A 24,456-nucleotide genomic window follows, 5' to 3' on the forward strand; every position below is an offset into this window, starting at 1 on the left:
TGCCCACACACTTAAATGTGTACACTAATGAAAAAGATGATCTTAAGTAAATAGTTAAGATTTTTAAAAATATGGTAATTCTGAAGATACAGGAAGAATTTGTTTCTCTTACTATATGTTGGCAATACTTCATTTCTGTGATACCAGGATGCATTGGGGTTTCACCTCACTATCAACCAACTGGTTGTGGAGGAACACTAATCCAATTCCATTCAGATATTATCTTCCTGAAGGTAGACTCAAATAGGTTGTGGTCTCAGTGCAGACTGACATCTGCCTCAGATGTTAGTCACAAGTCCACAACTGACCGAGCAGCCATGCATCAGGGGCCATAGGACCCCCTTAATAGACTAGATCAGTATGTTGGTTAGTTTTGTCAATTTAGCATAAACAGAGCTATCTGGGAAGAGAGAATTTGTTTGTTGGGTGTTTTTTGTTTTGATTTGCTTTGCTTTGTTTTCTTTTAAATAGGCTTTCTCTTTATGGCCCTGGTAGTCCTGGAACTCGATTTGTAGACCAGGCTAGCTTCAAGCTCAGAGATCTGCCTGCCTCTGTCTCCTGAGTACTGGAATTAAAGGTGTGCGCCACCACACCTGGCTAGAAAGAAGGAATCTTAACTGAGCAAATTCCTCCATAAGGTAGGGTATTGTGTTGGTTAGTGATTGATTGGGAGGACCTAGCACACTAGGGGTAGTACCATGCCTGGGCAAGTGGTCTTGGATTGTATAAGAAAGTGAGCTGGCGAAGCCATGGAGAGCAGACCGGTGAGTACTGTTCCTCCATAGCCTCTGCCTTAGTTTCTGCCTCCAGGTTCCTGCCTTGCGTTCTTGCCCTGACTTCCCTCAGTGATAGAGTATGTGTGACCTGAGAGTTGTTAAATGAAATAAACCCTTTCCTCCCAAGATGCCTTTGGTCTTGGTGTTTTACCACAGTAGAAAAGTAACTAAGTTTGCTAGTACAGCTTACAGAACTCAGAAAAAAAAAATCTGTGGCTTTGTTTTTTTTTTTTTTAAAGATTTATTTATTCATTCATTATATGTAAGTACACTGTAGCTGTCTTCAGACGCTCCAGAAGAGGGCGTCATATCTCATTACGGATGGTTGTGAGCCACCATGTGGTAGCTGGGAAGAGCAGTCGGGTGCTCTTACCCACTGAGCCATCTCACCAGCCCCTGTGGCTTTGTTTTTTAAGGATATAAACAGCCAGAAGAGGTGGATAGGACGATGCCTGGAAAAGATGCTACTTACAGTCTCTGTCCTCATCAAGTTGGGTTATTCTGTCCTCTAGGTATATGGATCTGTTCTTGTTCAGCTTCCAACAAGTCACTTAATCCAGCTGCCTAAAAGTTCTTTCTGCCCTGTCCTTCACTGAGACTTCTTGACATCACGATTGAAGCATAAACAGCTATATACATAAGTGGTTCTCATCCTTCCTGTGTCATGTGGCGGTGACCCTAACCATAAGATTATTTTCATTACTATTTCATAATTGTAATTCTGTTACGGTCATTAATCATAAGTATCCATGTTTCTGGTGATCTTTGGGGACTCCTGTGAAAGGGTCAGTCAACACCCAAAGAGGTTGCAATCCAAAGGTTGAGAACTGCTGCCGTCGGTAAATGGACAAAAACTATGATATAATGCTGATGGACCAAGTGGAGGAAGCCCAGCAGGCCTCTTCACATTCTTGCCTTCTGTACAGCATTCCTCCTCCTGGGGTTGACGGCTAAGAAAGTAGGTGAGAATTAAATATAGAGGGAAGACTTCTCATTCTGTAATGCCTTGGGGGGAAATTCCAGTTCTGGTCTGGGGTAAAAAAGAAGCAAGGCTAAAAAAGCAACCAAAGCAATACTTCAAGCACACGGGAAGCAGGGCAGAGTTGTAAAACCTTCCTTGGTAGAAAAGCATGCAGCCAACTCACAACCAAGTATGTTATCGGTGCTCCCTGTGAAGTGATCCTTCAGGGGGTGCACACTAAGGGACTTGGCATATGGTTTCACTGAAGTCTGAGGCCCATTTCTATACTTACACATATAAGGCTTTCAGAATCTAAGCAGGTAACCAGGTAGATTTGGATTCTATTGGCACAAACATTCCCTTATTCAAGTCTACTGATTTCTATTTCAAACTTGCTTAATGTTCCTCAATTTACATATGAAGCCTCACACTTTCCCCCATGTTTGAAATTTCAACTTTTAGAGAGTCGGGCTTACATTTATCTAAAGCAGGACCAGAGAGATGACTCAGCAGTTAAGAGCAGTGGGCTGCTCTTCCAGAGGTCCTGAGTTCAATTCCTAACAATCACAATCATATATAGATCACAACATCTATAATGTGATCTGATGCCCTCTTCTGGCATGCAGGTGTACATGCAGATAGAGTATTCATACACATAAAATAACTAAATCTTTTTTTAAAAAATTAAGGCAATTGGCCTGAACTGGGCCTCCCAAAGAACTATCAGATGGTAAAATCTTAGAAACTTCTGAAGAAGTTAACTTTCAAGTTAAGTTTCAAAAGACTTTAGAAGCCATCTTTATAACTTAACTAGAGGGGTCTCTTCTATAGTGACAGTACTGGAGAGACCCCAAGCACATCCAGGATCTATTTTGCCCAGTGACAAGTTCCTCCTGGAATCTACCAGCTGCTTGTCAGCCTTCTCTACCCTGCATGCCCCCTGAGGGCAAGGACTAGGATTTACTCAGTTTTCATTTCCCATGACACTAGGTAACTATCACATAGGTGTTAAGATTTGCCAAAGACCAGGCTCAGCCTAGTCAGGGGTCCTAAAGAAGGGGTGTTTGGGAGCAGCAACTCAGTCTGTGATGGATGCAAGCTGACAGCTCTGTTCTGCTGGAGATGGCTCTCTGCTGGAGATCACACTGTCTTTAGATGTTGGAGTCCATCAAAAGACCCTCACTCACAAAGACCACAGAGACTTCCAACACTGCAAACAGCAAGAGGATTTTTTATTGATCCAATGCATTGGGGAACCCCCTCTCAGTACACAAGCCAGAGGGGAGACCCAGAACAAACAACACACTTTTTATACCTTGTAAGGAGAAGATTTAGGCAACAGGGCTAGCTGGCTTATTCTCGTTGGTATAGCAAGTAACCTTTTCAGGTGTTGGTTAGTTGCATAGGGTGACTACTTTTGGCCTAGTGACTCACTTTGCCTGCCCTTATGGTGGGTTATTATGATTTGGTCAGCAAAGCAGCAGTACATTTTGAACTTATGGGTCAGCTATTAACATCACAGCTATTAATTTCACAGGGAATTCTAGCAAGGTCAGGGCAGTTTGTGGTTTTTCTCAGAATTCAGTGTGGGGCAGGGTAGGGGGAATTTCTCTGGGAACTGCTAATCTTGTTATGGTTATTTTTCTGAGAACAGTTCATTTTTTTTTGGCAGCTGTCTTAGTCAGGGTTTCTATTCCTAGACAAAACATCATGACCAAGAAGCAAGTTGGGGAGGAAAGGGTTTATTCAGCTTACACTTTCCACATTGCTGTTGATCACCAAAGGATGCAGGACTGGAACTCAAGCAGGTCAGGAAGCAGGAGCTGATACAGAGGCCATGGAGGGATGTTACTTACTGGCTTGCTTCCCCTGGCTTGCTCAGCTTGCTTTCTTATAGACCCCAAGGCTACCAGCCAAGAGATGGTAGCATGCAGAAGGAGCCCCCCCCCCCCACACACACACAGACACACACTGATCACTAATTGAGAAAAATGCCTTACAGCTGGATCTCATGGAGGCATTTTCTCAACTGACGCTCCTTTCCCTGTGATAACTCCAGCTTGTGTCAAGTTGACACAAAACCAGCCAGTACAGCAGCTGTAGACTTAGTCATTTTGACCACTATGTTTCTGAATGTCCCTTCAGAGGGGAAGGGGCTAGGTGGTCTTTAACTTGTTTTGGATTCTACAGAGATAGCTCTCTGCTCAATATAATTCTCTCTTGCAGACCAAAGCCCAAGTCTTGTCTTTTATATAAACTATGTTCTTAGTAATTGAATATCAATTCAATCATTTACCCCAGGTTCCCTTTTCATTATCCCACAAATTAGCATTTCATGACCTTCGCCCTTTGACTCTGAAGACAGTCACATAACAAAAGCTGCTTAAGTCTGCTGCTTGTTGGAGCTGGAACATGGCCCCCTTGTTATTACATTACCACCAGCTTTCTGTTTTCCAACTCCTTCACTGCTAAAGCTTGGCTGTCTTGGAACTTGCTCTGTGGACAGACCTCAGAGATCTGCATGGCTTTGTCTCCTGAATGCTGGGATTAAAGGTATGTGCCACCATGCCTGGACCTAAGCTTTTCATCACCTAGAACTTGGTCTGTCCCAGGCTGGCCTTAAACTCAGAAACATGCTTGCCTTTGTGTCCTGAGATTAAAGGTGTGTATCGCCATGCCTGGATATAACCTTTTCATGGCCACTGTTTCTCAAGATCCAGATCAAAAGCCCATGTCTTCCAGCCTCAAGATCTGGATCACAAGTGTGTCCTCCATTACTGGATTGTAGTTCATTCCAGATTAAAAGTCCAAAGTATTCCTTGTTCAACTGCAAACGCAAACAATAAATTTAGCTGGGTAGATCTTGCCCTGCTATTGTCACTCCCTAAATCTCTTTATCTCCTCCCTTAATATATTTCTGACAAAGCTGGTTCATTGTTACAGCTGCCTCTGTTCTTTCAGGTCTGTGAAGCCCCTCATACAATTCATATGCATCCTTACATTTTGCATAATTGAGAAATTCTGTAAAAAAACAAAACAACTCATGATTTCAAAGTTCTTTCCCACAGCCCTCAGGGCTATCCTGAAGGACACAGCCACCATTTTGCTGAGGTGGCTGACACATTCTTCTTCCTGGAGTCCTGCTGTTTCTGGTTATGGAGTCATTAACATTGGCAGGGAGAACATTCCCTGAAGGAGGAACGTAAGGAAAATATATACATTATTATATAAACAAACCTTACAGCTACAGAGTTTCTAAGCCAGGCTTAGGCTCTCCCACAAGGCCACAGAAACTCGAGCCAGGCTTAGGTTTGTCCTCAAGGCCCAAATCAGGGCCAAAATGGGGCCCAACATTGTGGCATTGGAGGAGCCCTTCTTTACCATCTTCTTGTCTTGGTTCTGATGTCTGCCAGTTCATCAATGTGCCTCTTACAATATAGATCCCAGCAATGATGAGTGAATGTGATCTGATCAAATGAAATACAGTTCAACTGTTATCTCCTATAATCTTGTTACAATTGTCTTAAAAGGGACAACAACTGAGTTGGCCCTCTGAGCCATCACATACTATAGATCATGTTAAGGCTGAAGTTTCCAGACAAACACATTGTCATTCCTAGAGTTAAAGTGATACCATTTTAACACGTTAGGACAGTCATTTCCTCAAGGCTGACTAAATAAATAGTCATTTGTCCTTAAGGAAAAGCTCACATTTACTGCAAAGTTTTGGCCTAATTCTCCTTGACGTCACAATGAGTAGACATGGGAAAACCAAAGTATGGAATTAAAATACCCAGATATTCATTTAATTCCAGGGAACACCTTAAATCAGGTAGAATGATTTTTCAGGCTACTTTCTTATATGTTTTCTTCCTGATGTCAACTGACTTGTCAAAACTGCCTGAACACATGGGGACCCACAGACAGGGGTATGCTGTAGTACCCAAGAATTCCCTCTGGGAGTCTTTATGTGTATTAAATGGGATAACATACAAATGTTCTGGACCAAACATAACCCTGTTGAGTGCTGACTGCATGAGATCCCTTCTTGTGTGTGTGTGTCTTTGTGTGTGTGTGTGTGTGTGTGTGTGTGTGTGTGTGTGTGTCTTTGTGTGCCAAACTCCTCAGGTTTTCCTTTGCTTTATGAAGACATACTGTTCTTAAAATCTTCTAACTTGTGACTAGTAAAATGAGATTTCTGCCTGTTACTTGGCCAATTTCATCACGTCATTATTAAAAATTCATATTCTTCTCCCATTGGCTCTGGCTTTCAGTGTGAGTCCTCTCAGTTTCCAGACTCCAGTACTGTCTTATACCTTTGTCTCATGGAGATTCCAATGGAGCCATGAAGAAGTACCACAGACTACCCAGAACTTGGCCCTCTTTGAAGCAGCAGACATGCTCACATTTGTAATGAGGAATATGGTCAGCTGTTTAGTAGGGAGCACACAGCCAAGCATGTAGTTTTACCCCACCGTCCTTTTCAGATTCTGCACTTGGCTGTGAACTTCAGGTCCAGAGAAGAAGAGATGAAAAACAAATATCTTAAAGCCAGCTGCTCCAAATCAAACAGAATAGACCCTCTTTCAGGGTGGCAGTTTTGGTTTTGGCAGAGAGAAACTGGTAAAGGAAAAATAATTTTTCAAACCCAGGCATTCAATGAATGGAGAAAAATAACCTTATTATTAATATTATTATTATCAATAATAAAGAAAATAAATTATTTTTTGTTTTCCTCTTTCTCTGCCACCTTTTCTTTGCCCTTCCTCAGCTGCTGTCTTTCTCTCTTCCCCTCACTCTCCTGTGGGTCACACTAGCTGTCTTAGTGCAGGGAAATAGAGTGTTTGAGACAGGAAATCAAGGCTAGTCGATAAGCACACACTTGACAAAATGTCTCACTGGGTAGACATTGACCTATGCTCTCCCACTCCGTGTTGCTGTCTGCCTAAGCTAGTGATCATTTAATCACTAGACTCACTAAATCCCATAAAATTTTAACAAGCTCTTTATATGACATAAAGATCATTATATGATAAATAAATGGAGCATTATACAATATTAGTTGATTACAGGTCTCAATACATTAAGATGATGTATACATAACTCAATATATTTACTCTTCAAATTAACCTATAGATTCAAAGTGATTCTATTAGACCCTCTGTTTCGTAGGAGTATGAAGTTATGGATTAAGCTTATTTGCTGTGTTTCAGCCCATTACACTTATGACTTATAAAAATTCTCGTGTTGTCCATTAGCTCTGTGGAAGCTGCTAGTGGTGGCCTCTGTGAGACACCAAGTGATGCTTTTGTTACTTTCATTGTTAGTTCTCTGATCTCCATAGAAGTTCAGCAAGCTCATGTTTGTACATCCTTTGTTACTGTTAGTGAACTATTTTTATTACCTGCTCAGTGTTCTATTAATTGTTGTTCATTGCCTTGAAAGGATTCTTTGTGGAAAAGGATTCTTTGTGTCATAGCAAGCCAGGTAGGAGATACTCAGACATATTACTATTAACTATGTTTGCAGAAATCTTTACTATAACCCCGCCTACGAGAATTACTTGTATAGGGTTAAACATGCCTGGCTTTTGAAAATACATTTTTACTAATTTCTTGAGAATTTCATACAATTATTTTCTATTATATTCTTCTTCCACCCCTCCTCTAACACCTTCCAATCCATCCCCATCTACCTACCCACTCCCCAATGCCCTCTTTTTTTTAATAACTCATTAACTCCAATTTGTGCTGCCCATATACTAATGCATATATCCACTAGGAGTTCCCCCAGATGCTATTGACTGTCCATAGCTCCTCAGTTAGGGTTTGGGGCTCATAAACCCTTCCCACTCCATGTTAGAGGGTCGACTGACTTGATTTGTGCAAGTCTTGCACAGACAACCCCAACTCCTCTGAGCTCACAGGAGTCCTGTGTCAGATGACATAGTTTCTCTCCAATCCTTCCTGGCCTCTGGTGTTTACAGTCTTCTCCCTCCCTGCTTTTTCGCAATGGCCCTAGACTCTTTGGGAGGGCCGATATAGAGGCCCCAGTTGTCAAACATGCCTGCCTTTTATAAGTTCCTTAGTTATTAGTAAAAAAAAAAAGTTTCCCTAAACTATAGGTTATGCATGTAACCTAGGCATTGTTCTTTATGTTTCAAACCTGTTTTTATTTAAACTTTTAATGTACTTGTATTAATTTTTAATCATTTTATTTTTTGAGATTATAGTCACACACCCCCATCCTGCTCCATACTTGATTTTAAATTTTATTTTATTTCCTTTCAGATGGGTGGCCAGTTGTATCTGAAAGTGTTTTCAGAGTAATTTATCATTTTCCCATTGAACTGTCACTTCGGCTGACAAACATCTCCAATAACCACACAACTCTCATTTGTTCACTCTGTACCATGAATACGTTTTATGTTCTTACTAATATCATGTTGATTTCAATTCAGTTTTGTAGTAGTTTTAATATTTTAACAGTTTGGTACGTACACATTTACTCTTTCTTCATACATTTTTAGGTGTGTATTTGTATATGGTGTATGTTTGTATGTCTATGACTATTCTCACATGAGGGGGTACACGTGTGTACAGATGAATGGCCACATATGTACACATGTCTATAGCGGCCAAAGGCTGATGTTTGCCACCAGCCACTCAAGTAATGACACGGAGATTTCTTAATAATTATGGAAGCTTAGCTTTAGCTTGGCCATCTCTCAACTAACTCATCTAAGTGCATCCAACCACCTAGCTCCATCCAGCCATGTGGCTTGTCATGTCTCCTCAGAACTGACACCTGCCCATCTGCTGGCAAATCTCTCACATCTGCCTCTTTCCCAGAGTTCCTATCTCTGCCCAGAAGTCCTGCCTTTCCTCTCTTGCTTTACTAAAGGCTGTTCAGCTCTTTATTAAACTACGAGGTGATGGAAAAGATGTTTACAGAACGGAGACAGGTGATGCTTCTCACAGTGCACAAGAGATTACCTCCACAGCTGTTGCTTTCCTCTGTTGGTCTCCACGTTATATACTGAGGCTGGGTCTCACGTTGGATCTAGAGTTAATGTAGTTAGGGATCCTTTGTAGGAGTCAGGCAGGCTGCCACGCCCATCTGACATTTAAGTGGTTGTTGGGATCCAAAGTACTTGTGTGATGAGCACTTGGTACTTACCCAGGCATCTCCTCAGTCCTTGTCTTACGTTTCTAAGTAGTTTTATTCGCTGTCCTTCAGTATTCTTTATTTTACATTGAGAACCATTTTCTCTACTTCCAAAAAAAAAAAAAAAAAAAAAAACTTCTTATTAGAGTTCTAATTGCAGCAGCAATAAAATTGTTTATTAAAATTTCTAGAATTTCATTTAGTGTGAATTCCTTCCTCTCCGGAAAACGATATGACTTTCAGTTTATTAAAATCCCATCTTGTACCTTTGGTACGTTTGTCCATATTTGACAGTGTTGATCTCAAATCATTTGGTTAAATTTATTCGTAAGCGTTTAGGATCTCTGTTACTAGGATACCCTGAGTAGGTTTTTATTAGCATTGTGATCGACAACGTAAGCATAGGAAAGAGCTTCCCAGGTAGAACTTCAGTTGCTGAGATGTGTGCATTGGAGGCTGTCTCTCACGTTCCCAGAGAAGAAAGCTGGATGCATCCCTTACTAAGGCCATTTAAGTTCAGTCATGCTGAGAGATGAGCCCTGGATGACCCACAGAGAAGAAGAATCCGGAACATTGCTGTCTTAGCTAACCTCCTAATGTCAAGCCCTCTTCAGGCCAGGGGCTGTTGACCTAATTAGTTGGTTTTTCTGGTGGGTACATGGACATGGAGGGACCCATTCTAAAACAGGCTGGGCTAATCCAGAGTACAAGTTTCCCCCAGTATATTTACTTTTTGTCCAACCCTTAAAAATTCCATTTTGAGGGATGGAGAGATGGCTTAGTAGGTTATGAACACTGACTGCTCTTCCAAAGAAGCCGGGTTCAATACCTAGTCCCTATGTGGCAGCTCACAATTGTCTTTAACCCTAGTTCCAGGGTGTCAGACGCTCTCTTTTGACCTCCATGGATACTAAGCATACACATGATGTGCATATAAGCAAAACACCCATATACATAGAATAATTTTTTCTAAAAAAAATGAGATTGTTTGGTTGGGGGTTATTATCATCACAATATTAGGTTTCCCCAGAGGGGAAATAGAAATAGAAATAGAGCCACGAGAGGGGCTCTACTAGGTTAATTGGCTCATACAATCATGGGGAATAAGAAGTCCAATGACAGACCAGCTACAGCCTAGAGAAACTGGGATGCAAGAAGTGTGAAGGGCTCAGAACCAGGGGGCCTGATGCTCTTCCTCTCAGTCTGAGGATGTGGAGAGCCGCTGCTCTAAGTCCTGAAGTCCAAAGGCCAGAGAGCCTGGACTCTTCAACTACAGGGACAAGAGAAGAGGTTCCCAATGCTAGGGAGGAAAACAAAAATCACCTTCTCAGCTTTCTGTTTTTCTGATTAAAAGGCGCTGCCTACGATGACAGTGAGTCTTCATTTCAGTCCAGAGTCATATGGCAATCTCTTTTTAGAAAGTTCTTCACAGATACCCGAGGAAGTGCTGTAACAGACTTTTGACCTCATGGCAGAAGACTGTGGTCTGCAAAGATCACCAGCAAGTACCATGGAAACAAGTCCCCCTCCCCACCTCTCAAATAAACCCTCAGTCTAAATTTTCCAGTTCTGCACTGGGATGCATTGGTGGTCATCTGTGGCTCATGTAGTCTGTGGCCTGCAGGTTGAATGTATATGCATGTGTGTATGATGCGCAGTATGGATTGTATGTCACACACACCCCTAGGTGTCAAAGGACAACTTAGTGGAGTCAGTTCTCCCGCTTTATGTGGGTTCCATGGATCAAACTCAGGCTGTCAGGCTTGATGACAAATGCCTTAACTTTGTAAGCTCCTCTCGTTGTTTTTATAATCCAGTCAAGTTGACAACTAAAAGCAGTTTAATAGCAATTAATGTTTATTAAAATGTATTGTTACAGATAAGTAATATAATAAGTGTTTTATTTACTTACTCTGGGTCTATTCATTACTAGGATAGAAACCAGACCTTATTGTCAAAGAGTTGAAGCTAATTTGGACACACACATATACACACACACACACACACACACACACACACACACACACACACTCCAGTATTTGACACATGTTACTGGAAACAAAGCAGAGATGTCTAAATCAGACAGTAAATGGGAATGGGATATGGTCAGGTTACATACAGACAGTAGTATTAGTTGCCCCCAAAAGGCTATTGTGTATTGATTATTGGCATATAGCAATGAGAACTAACAGCACACAGCCAGGTTGGAAGGCCATCACCGCCTGCAGGACAGCTAAGGTAAGTGTTAGCACTGAGGAATTCGCTGTTCAACAGGCAACTGATGAGCCACAGAGAAGATACACTTAGCCTCCCTCTGGCCTAGCAGCTGGACAGGTGTCAGTGTTAGCTTTACCCTCTACCCCCACTTCCTAATTTGGCCATTTCCTAGATGCCCCCCTCCTTCTATTCCTTACTCCTGCCACTGCTGCCACTGCCCCTGCCCACCCAGCATGGAGGGAAGAGCAGCCCCTTACTCCCCTGACTCTCCTGACTACTTGGAGTCCACTCCTCTGGGATACTGGACCCCCAGATGCTCAGGGGAGACAAATCATGACATGTGTGTCATTTGCAGTAATGATCATTACAATTGGAAGTTACAGACCCTCCTTCCCCCTGCCGCCAATTTTCAGAAAGACCATCAGCTTTCACAGGTCTTCTAGATTCAGTCATGCTCACAAACCTGCCCACTTGGGACGACTGTCAGCAACTGCTCCAGGTCCTTGCCATGACAGTAGTTGATTGAGGTATTAATGAGGCTGAACCAGCCAATTCCTCAACCTCTGCCCCTGCCCACCATCACTCCCTCATCAGGACCTTTCACCCCAATGAGCTTTCACTTCATCTAACCAAGTGCTTCCTAAAACCTTTCCATATTCCGCATTACCCACTTCATCACCTGCATCCTGACCCCTTACAATTATTAGAAGCTACTTTCTAAGCTCTAACTCCTCCCACCCAGACTTAACACAGAACTGTTGTTTATGCTCAGCCCCGCCCCGCCCCCTCCTCTCCAGGAATAGCTATCCCTGTAGACTATTCATAGACTATAGATGGTAATTAATGTATATGGCAGCAATCATATAGAGGTAAGCTGACCTGACAATAACAGGACAGGGACTCTGGTATTGGAAATAAGGCACCCTCAGCCTATTTCCACCTTTGCAATTGCATTGTAACCCCTATTGTTGCAGGTATATGCTGCCCCAGAGAACGCTTGGTGAGCTTGTACCTCAGGGCTTACCCCATGCATTTATGGCATGGATGTAAATACTACTGAGGATTTTTGTGTTCTAGTGAAACTTATACCTAGTGACTTATTACTCTGGGGAGGGTGTCATCAACCAGCTAAACCTCCAAACAATTGGGTAAAAAAGGGTGGCCATTTTTGCTGAGACTGTTCTTTTTCTGTTCTTCTGTCTTGTAGTATCTTTCTGAGCCAACCAATTAAGACAAAAGTTACCTACTCCTCCCTGGAATTCTCCTAACGTGCTTTTAATTGGGCCTGCTAGCTTACCTGGGTATCTCCATCTTGGTAAAGGGTAGATTCTCGAATGCTGGACTTCTGCAGAATAAAACACTCTTTACGTTTGCAAACCATTTGAGGCTGAGGTATCACTTTTTGGTGAATCACGAACCCTTACAAAAGACCACCCTCAGTGATACATTTCTTCTGTGATGGTTTATATATACTTGGCCCAGGGAATGGCACTATTAGGAGGTATAGCCTTGTTAGAGCAGGTGTGTCACTGTGGTGTGGCCTTTAATACCCTTGTTCTAGCTGCCTGGAAGCCAGTCTTTTCTGTCTGCCTTTGAATGAAGATGTAGAACTCCCAGCTCCTTCTGCACCATGCCTGCCTGGATGCTGCCATGCTCCTGCCTTGCTGATAATGGACTCTGGACCTGTAAGCCAGCCTCAATTAAATGTTGTCCTTATAAGAGCTGCCTTGGTCATGGTAGATCTTCACAGCAGTAAAACCCAAACTAAGACATCCTCCAACAAGGCCATACCCCCTAATCCTTCTCAAGTGGTACCACTCTCTGATGACTAAGCATTCAAGAATATGAGACTGTGGGAGCCATTCTTATTCAAATGGCCACACTTTTCTGAAAGCAAACCTCTGCATGGTGTTTGGAATGGTTAGCAGAGAAGAGGACCTGCAGGATATTAGAACTATAATAAGGGGGAAGGGTCACTTAATGAAAAACAAGAATGTAAACACTTAAGTTCATATTTATTCATTTAAACTGTTGTTGTTCTTTCAGACTCTTTTAAACAGAGGGTTTAAGTTTTCTGCAATGTCTTAGTCAGAAACCCAATGCATGGAGGTGGTTTGAGTGAGAAATCAACTCTGTCGGCTTAGGCGTTATAACACTTAGTTCCCAGTTGATGGCCCTGTGTTGGAACTTTAGGAGGTGAAGCCTTGCTGGAGGAAGTACATCATTGGGGGTAGGCTTTGAGAGGATATTGCCTCATCCTACTTCCTGTTTGCTGATTCTTCTTTATATTTATTTGTGGTTAAGTTGTGATCTCTCAGCTTCCTGCCTCTCTACCATGATGGACTCATCCCGCTGGAACTTTTAAACACTATAAACTCTTTCTACCATAAATTGCTTCTGGTTTTATCACAGCCACAGAAGAGGAACAGGAAGTATGCTATTGTGGATAAGCTTTGAGACTGTATAGCCTTACCCCACTTCCTGTTTGCTAATATGGAAGTTAGTACCAGAGTATGAGCAGCTATTGCTGTGAAGAACCTGGCCATATTGTTATTGTTGTTGTTGTTGTTCCTGTCGTTGTTCTTGTTCTTGCTGTTCTTGTTTTGAGAAGCAAAGAAGACTTTGGAACTTTGGACTAGAAAAGCAGTTGAATGCTGTAAGGGGAGCTTAAAGGATAGTTCTAGTAGAAACTTAGGAGACAGTGTGTGGTGGTTTGAATATACTTGGCCCAGGAAATGGCACTATTAGGAGGTGTGGACTTGTTGGAGTAGGTGTAGCTTTGCTGGAGAAAGTGTGTCACTGATGGGGTAGGCTTTGAGGTGCCTGTTCTCAGGCTCTGCTCAGTGTGGAAGAGAGCCTCCTCTCAGCTGCTTGCGGAAGACAATCTCTCCTGGTTGCGTTCAGATCAAGATGCAGAAATCTCAGCTCTTCCGGTACCATGTCTACGTGCATGCTGCCATGCTTCCCACCATGATGATAATGAACTGAACCTCTGAAACTGTAAGCCAGCCTCAATTAAATGCTGTCATTTATAAGAACTGCTTTGGTCAAGGTGTCTCTTCAAGGCAATTAGACATAGTGTTAATGATAGCAAAGTGGACTGTAGAGACCCAGGTCAAGAAGTTTCAGAGAAAAGCAAGTACTTTAACAGCAACACTGTAACACTCCTGTAACATTTTGGCAAAGAATCTGGCTGCCTTCTGCCCTTGTTCTGAGAACATTCCTAAGGCTAGATGAGAAAGTAACAGACTAACTTCTTTGGTGGAGGAAACTTCAAGACAACATAATGTTGAATCTGTTGCTACTGATAATGCTTCTGTAGGACTTAAGTGAAAAAGAGCAAGTAGGGCAGAAAGAATTATAAAATACATAGTTTAGAAAGAAAAGGAGCCCAAGAAACTTAATGTTACAGCCGAGGCACATGCTGGAAGGGAGGCTGCAATTTCTAAGGAGATAAATGCCATTGAGCAGAGGCCTGCTCTGCACTGGAATTAAGTGAAGGGTGCTGGGGCAGAGTCAAGACGCCACCCAACTAAGCTTCTAACTGATGAAAGAGAGCTTAGAGTGGTTTGTTTTTCCTCCTAGAAAGCAACTGAAGGAAAACCCTACTGCTAATGTGACTCAAGGAGCCAGGGAGCATCCCAAACTGGTAGCCAGACTCTAGAGTGCCCTCCATGTGGTACTGGATTTAGAGGCATAACAGGGTTGTAGATTCGTCCTTGCAGTTCCAGAGAGCGCTAAGCTAAGGTCAAGCAGCACGTGGCAGGGAAGTCCCTGATGAAGGCTCTAAGAGTCCAGTGTAAAACTATGAAAGTGAAGCCTGAGTTGGTTACAGTAGAGACTTCAAAGTGGCGAGGGTGAAATATCTGCAAAGAAGCATTCCCTATGGGGACTGGAATCAGATCAAGACAGACATGTGTGCAGCAGGCATCAAAGTGGGATGTACAGGAGTTGAAACTTGCCCCGCCCAGTTTTGGTCTTGCATTGATCTAGTGTTTCCTCATGAGTCCCCCTTTTTGAAATAGTAATGAATATTCTATGTCATTATATGTTAGAAGTATGTTTTTTCAATAGGGGGTTACAATTAAGGAGCTTGTTCTGAGCCTCAGAAGAGACTTTGGAATTTTAAACAGTGCTGGAAATGTGAGAGACTAATGAATGCTGTCATAGTCTGGGTTCTATGGTGAGACACCATGACCATGAACTCCTATAAAATGAAGCATTTAATTGGGGTTGGCTTGCAGTTTTGGAGGTTCAGCCCATTATTATCAAGGTGAGAGCATGGCAGCATTTAGACAGGCATGGTGCAGGAGGAGCTGAGAGTTCTACATCTTCATCTGAAGGCTGCTAGTGGAAGACTGACTTCCAAGCAACTAGTGTGAGGCTCTTAAGCCCACGCCCACAGTGACACACCTACTCCAACAAGGCCACATCCCCAATGAGTGGCACTCCCTCGGCCAAGCATAGTCAAACCTTGGAAATTGAACTAAGTGCATTTTGCATTATGATACAGCCATGAGCCTATGGTAGGCAGGGAGAAGGATGTGATGATTTGAATAAGACTTCCCCCACAAGTCTCAGGCGTCTGAACACTTGGATCTCAGTTGGTGGTGCTGTTTGGGAAGGTTTAGGAGGAGCCTTGCTGGAGGAAGTACGCTACTGGGGACAGGCTTTGAGAGTGTATAGCTTTGTCCTATTTCTAACATGCTCTCTTTGGTTTGTGCTTGAGGTTGATCTGTGATCTCTCAGCTTTCTGCTTCTGCCACCATGCCTGCAGCTCATGCCGTATCTCCCCATCACAATGGGCCCTATCCCTCTGGTGCCATAAGAGTTCTGACGCCAGTTCTCACTTTTCCACTCCTGGCCCTTCTTTAGACTCTTGTAATTATAAAGTCTTGAAGGCCTCAAACCTTATCAAAAGGGCTTTGCACTCATGCAAGAGACTTCTTCCTTACGGCCCCAAAGGGGACAATTTGAGCTTTAGCATTATGGTAGACTGAAACTCGTTAAATATATTTACACTTATGAATATATAATGATATTAAAAAGTAACTGAGCCTTAGCTCAGTGGTGGGTGGCAAACATCTGTAATTCCAGCATTTGGAAATCTGAGGCAGGAGGATCATGTGCCAGGTTTGAGACCATCCTAGACTATGTATTAAGACATTGCCTTAAAAGAAAGAAAGAAAAGCGAAACAAAGCCCAGTATTTATCCTTGTAAGGATTATAGCCGATTTGTTGTATCTATCAGCAAATTAAAAGGAAAAAATATTTATCCAGCTCTTTTTGTATGAGCTTACCTCAGGTAGGTAATCAAGTAGGTAAGAGGTATTTCCTCATAAAAGTATATGGCTAATAAATAAAAAGGAAATTATTATTGCAACCCTCAAAAATTAATGAGCATAGGAATTGAGTGTTCACTGCTAAACCTGAAGAAGAAACAAAAGCCAGGGCAAGGAAGATGGCTCAGCTGGCAAAGCATTTGCTGTGGAAACACAAAGACCCATGTTTAGATCCCAAGTGGTGTACTGGCTGGTTTTGTGTGTCAACCTGACACAGGCTAGAGTCATCACAGAGAAACGAGCCTCAGTTGAGAAAATGACTCCATGAGATCCTTACAACTTATCAGTTGTAAGGCATTTTGTCAATTAGTGATCAATGGGAGAGGGGGCAGCACATTGTGGATGGTAGCATCCCTGGGCTGGTAGTCCTATAAGAGCAAGCCACAGGGACCAAGCCAATAAGCAGCACTCCTCCATGGGCTCTGCATTAGCTCTTGCCTCCAGATTCCAGCCCTTCTTGAGTTTCTGTCCTGACTTCCTCCAGTGATGGACTATGAACTGAAAGTGTAAGCCAAATAAACCCTTTTCCTCCTTGTGATGGTTTGTATATCCTTGGACCAGGGAGTGGCACCATCTGAAGGTGTGGCCTTGTTGGAATAGGTGTGACCTGGTTGGAATGGGTGTGTCACTGTGGGTGTGGGTATAAGATCCTCACCCTAGTTGCCTGGAAGTCAGTCTTCCACTAGCAGCCTTTGGATGAAGACACAGAACTCTCAGCTCCATGCCTGCGCCATACCTGCCTGGATACTGCCATGCTCCCACCTTGATGATGATGGACTGAACCTCTGAACCTGTAAGCCAGCCCCAATTAAATGTTGTTTTTTATAAGACTTGCCTTGGTCATGGTGTCTGTTCACAGCAGTAAAACCCTAACTAAGACACTCCTCAACTTGATTTTTGGTCATGGTGTTTCATGGTAGTAATAAAAACCCTAAGACAAACACCTAGGTAAAAAGATAGGCTTGGCACTACTCACCTGTAAACCCATTACTAGGACACAAGACAGGAGGATTCCTGGGGCTTGCTGGCTAGGCAGTAGAGCTGAATCCAAACCCTAACCCTAACCCTAACCCTAACCCTAACCCTAACCCTAACCCTAACCCTAACCCTAACCCCTGAGAACCAGTAAGATTACCTGTTCCCAAAAATATGATGGATGGCCAGGCGGTGGCAGCACATGCCTCCCAGCACTTGAGAAGCAGAGGCAGGCTGATGTCTGAGTGAGAGGCCAGCCTGGTCCTCAGAGTGAGTTCCAGAACAGCCAGGGCTACACAGAGATCCCTAACTTGAAAAAAAAATGAAACAAACAAACAAACAAACAAAAACTGATAGAAAGTGTTAGAAAAATATACCAAACGTTAGTCTTTGGGTTCCATGCATGCATACACATGTACCTACACACATAGGTGTACATGCACATCACACTACACTACCACCACCCCACACAAGCATGCAAGCAAAATCCAGACGCCTTGTGTCTTTTGGTGAAAAGACACATCACCGCCTACAATCTTACCAAAAGGTATCAAACCTCAGTCTGATGAAGTCTGGATCAGCTGCCAGTTTGCAATTAGTATCATGCCTAGATCATGTTGAGTATGCAGTTCCTCCTCTGGGAAACTCTAGAGGCCTCAAGTTCTTCAACAGATTAATTGTAAGGAAAAGCTTAGACACACCAAGTTAAAGAAATGGGCACGATGCAGCCTTGGAAGATATAGCTGCTTAAGAAACTAACAAGGGCTGGAGAGATGGCTTGGAGGTGAGACGTGCAGTCTACTCTTGCAGAGCACTGGTGTTGTGTCCCTAGCATTCCCATCAGGCAGCTCCAGATGTGGGAACTACAGATACACAGGTCCTGTGATTCACTATGCAGTTCAGGGCCTACCCCAGCCACTCAGGTGCCAGGATTACAAAGATGTGTGCCATCAAAGCTGTGCAGAGCTGTTTCTCTTGATCTGGGTAGTGGTTGCAGGAGGGTCCCTTCATCACCCAGTCTATGTGTTTGTCTTGGATATTCTCTACAAGCAAAAGAACCAAGCCAAACTAAAGTCAACAACCCCAAAGGAAACTGGGAAATATTTCATATTAAGTTTAAGCAAAATATAAAGCATGCCCCAAACCAGCTTTTAAGAGGACTTTGAAGGCATCTCCCAAATTGCTGTGAGAATTGTCATACACAGCAAAGGGAAGATGTCAGAGAGAACCGTGGACCAATGATTCAGAACTAAGAGATGGCTGGAAAACCATCCTACAGAGACCCTCCCAGCTCAGAAACTTTAGTTCACCTGACATCATTTTACAGATTAGAAAATTGAAGACCAGAGTCAACTGGACCTTATCAGCCTACAAGGACAGCTCTCTCAGAACTATATCTAAACTTCAGTTCTCCCCCTCTGGAGTTTTCTTATGACAGAACCCAGCAAGAAGATGCTTTACAGAACATCAAGGTTGGCTTTTCTTTGGAGAAAGTAGATTAAGAAACTGTTCCAGGATGGGGCCTGGTTACCCTGAGGGGTTGGCTGGCATATCTTGGGCTCAGCCTGCAGTTATTTTTTTCCTCACTGTCCTCTCTGCCTTCCACAGCCTCTCCCATCTCTGCTCCTTTTGCTCTCCTGACGATCTAGATGCTTCTTTTCGGTTCAAACTCGTGCATTTCCGATTTATGAGCAATTGCATGTTCAGCACTGTGGTCATCTCCTGTGGTAAGAAAATCTAATTAGTGAATGTAAAGTAACTTGTCCAAAAGTTTGTAGCTAGAAGCAAATAAAGTCAACTTCAGAATAGCTGTGCTATTCTGCCTACGTAATTTTTTTTTGGTCATTAATAGAAAGGAAATTGCATGTAATATAATTTTGAAAGTTAAGTCTTTCAGGAAACTTTATAAAATATGTTTCAGTATATGTTCTCTCTCTCTCTCTCTCTCTCTCTCTCTCTCTGTGTGTGTGTGTGTGTGTTGATTGGTCTGGTGCTGTTAACAGCTCTTATCAATGAGAAAGAAAATTAATTTTCCAATGAGTGATGCTCTTTTGCCTGTAGTGAGAGTTCTTCTAAGAGATGCAAAAGTAAAATTCAAAAACCAGGAACACCTGTTTTTTGTGGCGCGGACCTGGGAAGGACTGGACAGTCTGGACCAGGACGGACGCTGGAGTCCCAGGCGGGAGTGGGCGTGGCGGCTGGGTGGCAGGTCCATTCCTGGAGCTTCATGCAAATGACATGCAAATAAGCGCGTGGAAGTTGCTGCGCCTAGAGCTTTCCCAGTCCAGAGAGCCGCGCTGCCGCCCGCCGGCTCGGTCCGCTCCCGCCTGCTCGCTGCTCGCCGCCGCGTAGGGTCGCCACATCGGCGCTCGCAGCCGCTCCAGCTCCCGAGGCGCCCGTCCAACCGGCCGCGGAGCCCGACGCCTGCGGCTGCGCGTCGCCGCGCTGGTGAGTGAGCCTGCCCGCGCTTTTGTCCTGCCACGGTCACCCTGTTCCCGTTGAGAATGGCTCCTAGGAGCGGCAAGAGTTGGGTGTGAGGGGGACACTAGCTTTAAAAGGATGACTCCTCCCCCATCCCAGCCTTTGCAGAGGGCTTGATTACCGCCAGGTCCTCCACCACCAGTGTGATGCTGGGATGTGGATGGTTCGCTCTCTCGCACTCCACAGAGACCACCGCGCTTCGACTTGCTTCGGGTTAGCCGGGGCGCTTTCCTGAGGGACTTTGTTAGAGATGCCTGCTTTAGAGAAGTTTGGAATAGACTGATCACTAGGAGTAGCTTAGATAGTATGCTCTTCTGGATCTTAGGGATCTGAAACTCTTCAAAACCCAAAGAACTGAGTTTCTAAGACTGGCACGGCAGATGGGAAGATACTGTTGAGGAGAATGTTCGGGCTTTTAAAAATGAAATTGAGGTGGGAATATTTAGCTGTATGATAAAAGAAAGGTCCCGCTCCACTGGGATCTGAAAGGAATACAATTAGCTATTGTGCTTTCAGGGAGCTGTGTTGGGGTGAGGGTGCACCCAGGTAGTGGACATGGGGCTGGCTGGCAAACCATCTCTTTTCTCAAGTGCAAAGAATGAGGTATATGAATTTCCCCTTCTCCCGCAGCCCCTCCTCCTACCTCAGCTCTCCAGAGCCTGCTTGAGAGTCTCTTTCCTCTCCCAGAAGATGTGGTGTGGTCCTTGGCCTGGAAGAATCTTTGCTTGTTGTTAAAATGCACAACTCTACTCTAAAGCGTTAGGTATCCACACATCAGTCTCTAGGGGGAAATGTGACGTTGCTGTAACCAATGTTCCTAAAACCTTCCCTTTTCTTCCCCTTGGCCACCCTTGTCTGTCAGATTCGTGACCTTTGCTACTGTTTTCCACTGTCTTTCCTGTCTTCGCCTTCTCTGTTCTGGCCCAGAAAGAGCTGTGGAGGGTGATGCCTTGCCTTCTGTGCCCTAGATTAGTCAAGTGATCCTGCCTGTGTCCAGAGTAAGATTGTCCCAGGGCTCCCACCTTCAGCGTCCAAGAACCTAAGCTAAGGCTAGAAGGAGCTTTCTTGAACACTTGGTTCTGAGTGGGAGAATGGTTGTACTCTGGGGACATGCATGGGAGCTTTTGTATCAAGATGAAGGGATCATACAGCTTGCAGAAACACCCTACTGTGCTACAGGTCCGCACTAGACACTCGTCTCTTGTGTGTGTGTGTGTGTGTGTGTGTGTGTGTGTGTGTGTGTGTGAAAGAGAGGAGGTACTAGGGTGACACTATGATTGGCCAGTGGAGGAAGAGGGTAGCTGGGGTAGAGGTAAGGGTACACCTGGGCAGTGCTCATGACAGAGCTCAGATCCTCAGAGTAGGTTCTGTGTGTGAGATTCCAGACCCCTTCCACCAGAAGCTGTTTCCCAGGCGCTGGATCTCAGAGAACATGTATGAAATCAGGACTTTGGGATATTTGCTGACCTAACTCGTAAGACCAGGTAGGCCTACCTGGAACATAGTAGACAGACAGCTGTAGTCACTACAGAGCAGGGAGGAATCTTCAAAGAAGGCTTGTCTGGCCAGGTGTAAGGAGTCACGGGTCACAGGTCACAGGTCACAGGTCACAGGCCTTTGCAAGGTACTTGGTAGAAGAAGAGTGTTGGTCCTGACGCGTAAGTCTCTTCAGTGCATTCTCTGGGAACACCAAGGACTCCCTCTCAAGAAACACCCCTTGATCCCCCCCCCTTTGATGTATAAGATGAATGGCTACACATCTTTATTTAGTCCCATATTTTTCCCTGTGAAAGGCACCTAGTTGGTTTGTTGTTTCTTTGTTAAAGAGACTCACACAGTAGGGATTTAAGAATGAAGCATTGCAGTCAACACAGGAGTCTCGTTTAGTCTCTTTCTGAGAAAAATGTTTTGCAGTGCACACACATTATTCGTTCATAAAAGCCTCCTGTTGGTCGGGCAGTGGTGACGCATGCTTTTAATCCTAGCACTCTGGAGGCAGAGGCAGGAGGCTCCCTGTGAGTTCAGAGGCCAGCCTGGTCAACATAGCAAGTCTTAGGACAGCCAGAACTACATAGAGAGACCTTGCTAAAACAAAACAAACCACCTAGACAAACAAATAAACAACACAAAACCCCTCACCTTCTGTCCTTTCTGCAAAGCTAGTGGAATTTAGAGAACAACACTGTATAAAGTAATGTTTTCCAACAATAGAGACATTCAATATAGAGCAATTAAAAATGTTTTGAGAGTATAATTACATTTCCCCTTTCCCTTTGCTCTCTCTAAATATTCCCCACTTTTCTCTCCTTCAAATCCATGGCCTCTTTTTTCATGAATTATTAGTAGATACATATGATATGTGCATATATACACATATGCACACACACAATCTGTTGAACCTTTCCCTGCCCTCCACCTCTGGCCAACAAGGGGTATGCACAGAAGCCAAGAGGTGGGATCCATTTGCATGGAAGACTTACACACATAGATGCTTGGGTCCCAGTAGGATCAACTGGTTGTCATGGGGGCTCAGAACCAAAGAATTATCAAGCAGTCATCCAGTCTGAAGACAGAGCAATGTCACTGCAGTGAGCCCCGGTGTCACGTGACTTCTTTCCTTTCCCTTTGCTCTCTCAGCCTCCTGTCCCAAGGAGTCCTGAGGTGCCAGGCAGCAAGCTGCCTGTCCGTCACATATCTCCCACATCTCCCATTTTGCAGGTGCCTTTCATTATTCCGATTTGAATTTTAGCTGCCAACCTCTTCCTCCAGGTAAAGCTCACAGGGTGAGTAAGCGCTGCTCTTACATGCACGTGCTCAGGGCTGTTGGACCTGGTTTGTCACCACAGGCCAGGAGGTCATCCTTTCTGCCTTGGTACCTGCACCTCAGATGCCAGGCTGTCGAGTTGTGGCATGACAGGCGGGGCTGGGGCACAGGCCGGGTCAGCAGGAATTGCTGCTTGCAGCTCAGGGACTGAGGGAGGCTGACTTTTCAGCTGCTCCCTGGGATCTTCTTTTCAGTGTCCTCCTGCTCACTGTCCCTGGGTGTCTGAGGGCGAATGCTCACAATGGGAACCCCACTAGGGAGCTCTGGGAATTTCTGTGTAGATCCAGCTTCTCGAATTTCCCAGCGCTGTCCCCTCCCCCACTCCTGGTAGGTCTGTGCCCCTCCCTCCTATTCTGCCCACCCTGGGCTCTGCTGCTCTGCTCCTCCCTCCTGGGTCTCAGTGCACAGCCCTCTGGAGACCCAAAGCCCCCGGGACAAAGGAGAGGGGATGAGGAGAGGATTTCCTTTCTTTCAGATCTGCAGCTTGATTTTCCCTCTAGCTCTGAGCCCTTAGATCTAATGTTAATTTGTTAAGCCAGGGCCTTATAAATTACTTCTCATATTCGTCAGAGAACACTGGTAATTTGGGCACATATTGAGGTTTAAAAAAATGCAGCTGTGGTGTACCTTTTGTTTCCAGAAATTAATGATTTTTTTTTTTTTTTTGTTAAAGTACAGGTAGTTCTTCAGAAAACTGGCAGGAGGCAGGTGAATTTTGAACTTTAACCATACATTCAGATCTGTCCTGTCCTGTTTACTGGCTGGGTGTTCTCGGGGAACAGTAGTGTCTTTATTTGACCATGAAAGGGCAGTTTCAAAAATTAAATTGCCAAGGCTGTAGTAATTCAGTCACTGAAGTGCTTGCCTCCCAAGTGTGAAAACTTGCGTTTCATTTCCAGAAGCCATGTTTAAAAAAAAAAAAAAAAAACAGCCTTGGTGGCACAGGCCCATAATCTCAGCCCTGGGAAGGCAGAGGCTGGCGATCCCTAGGGTTCATGGCCAGCCTGTCTAGTAACCAGCCACCTACTAGGTGATCTTCAGGTCTGTGAGATTTTCTATCTCAAAATAACAAGGCAGATAGGTGGCTCCTGAGAAGAGACACCTAGAGTTGACTTTTAGCTTCCACATATATGCATGCATGCCAGTTCGTGTTCATCCATACATACATGCTTAACTACCGGATGGAAAATAGGGAAATCATTATTATAACCTACTGAGTCACAGCATTCATCATGCCCATGGAATAACTATAAATGAGCCAGCAAACATAATTAGCTACCTACTCTCCACTACGTTGTGTGGATGAGCATAAAGCCAAGGGTCTTAGCCCTTCTAGACTTGGGTCTGTATGAGGACACAGTTGCCATGAATGAAGTAAAAAGAAAACAGGAATGACGCAGAACTTAAAAGTGTGCAAAGCAGCAAGAAGCTCAGGGCCTGCTGTGGTGGGGAAGGCCTCAGACACAGGAAGAGAGCAGGGGGATGTGTGCTGGGAGAGAGGGCCAGGAACTCTTGGCTCCATGTCTGCAAGGGCTCAGCCCCTTCTCAGCTGGCACCTGGTGGGACACCTTTGACCCCGTGCTGTTCCCCCAGCCATGCCTGTCTGCTTCTCCTGAGATTTATTTCCTGAATGATTTTCATTTCTGGGCTTGTTTTCTTTCTGCCCAGAGTATTCCAGGCGTGAATTCAATTTTATGCTGAATCGAAAATAAT

The 24,456-nt window shown here is 44.1% G+C and overlaps 1 protein-coding gene across 2 annotated transcripts in view; it reads left to right on the top strand.

Moving 5' to 3' along the window:
- Nucleotides 1-19,714: 19,714 nt before the first annotated feature.
- Mylk (myosin, light polypeptide kinase) overlaps nucleotides 19,715-24,456 on the top strand; it is a 257,238-nt gene continuing 252,496 nt past the window's right edge. For both annotated transcript variants that reach the window (XM_006521702.1, XM_017316849.2), the window contains exon 1: nucleotides 19,715-19,886. The gene's annotated coding sequence lies outside the window, so the exon portion shown is untranslated. The remainder of the gene's footprint in view (nucleotides 19,887-24,456) is intronic.

This window comes from Mus musculus, chromosome 16, assembly GCF_000001635.26.
Source record: "Mus musculus strain C57BL/6J chromosome 16, GRCm38.p6 C57BL/6J".
Lineage (NCBI taxonomy): Eukaryota > Metazoa > Chordata > Mammalia > Rodentia > Muridae > Mus > Mus musculus.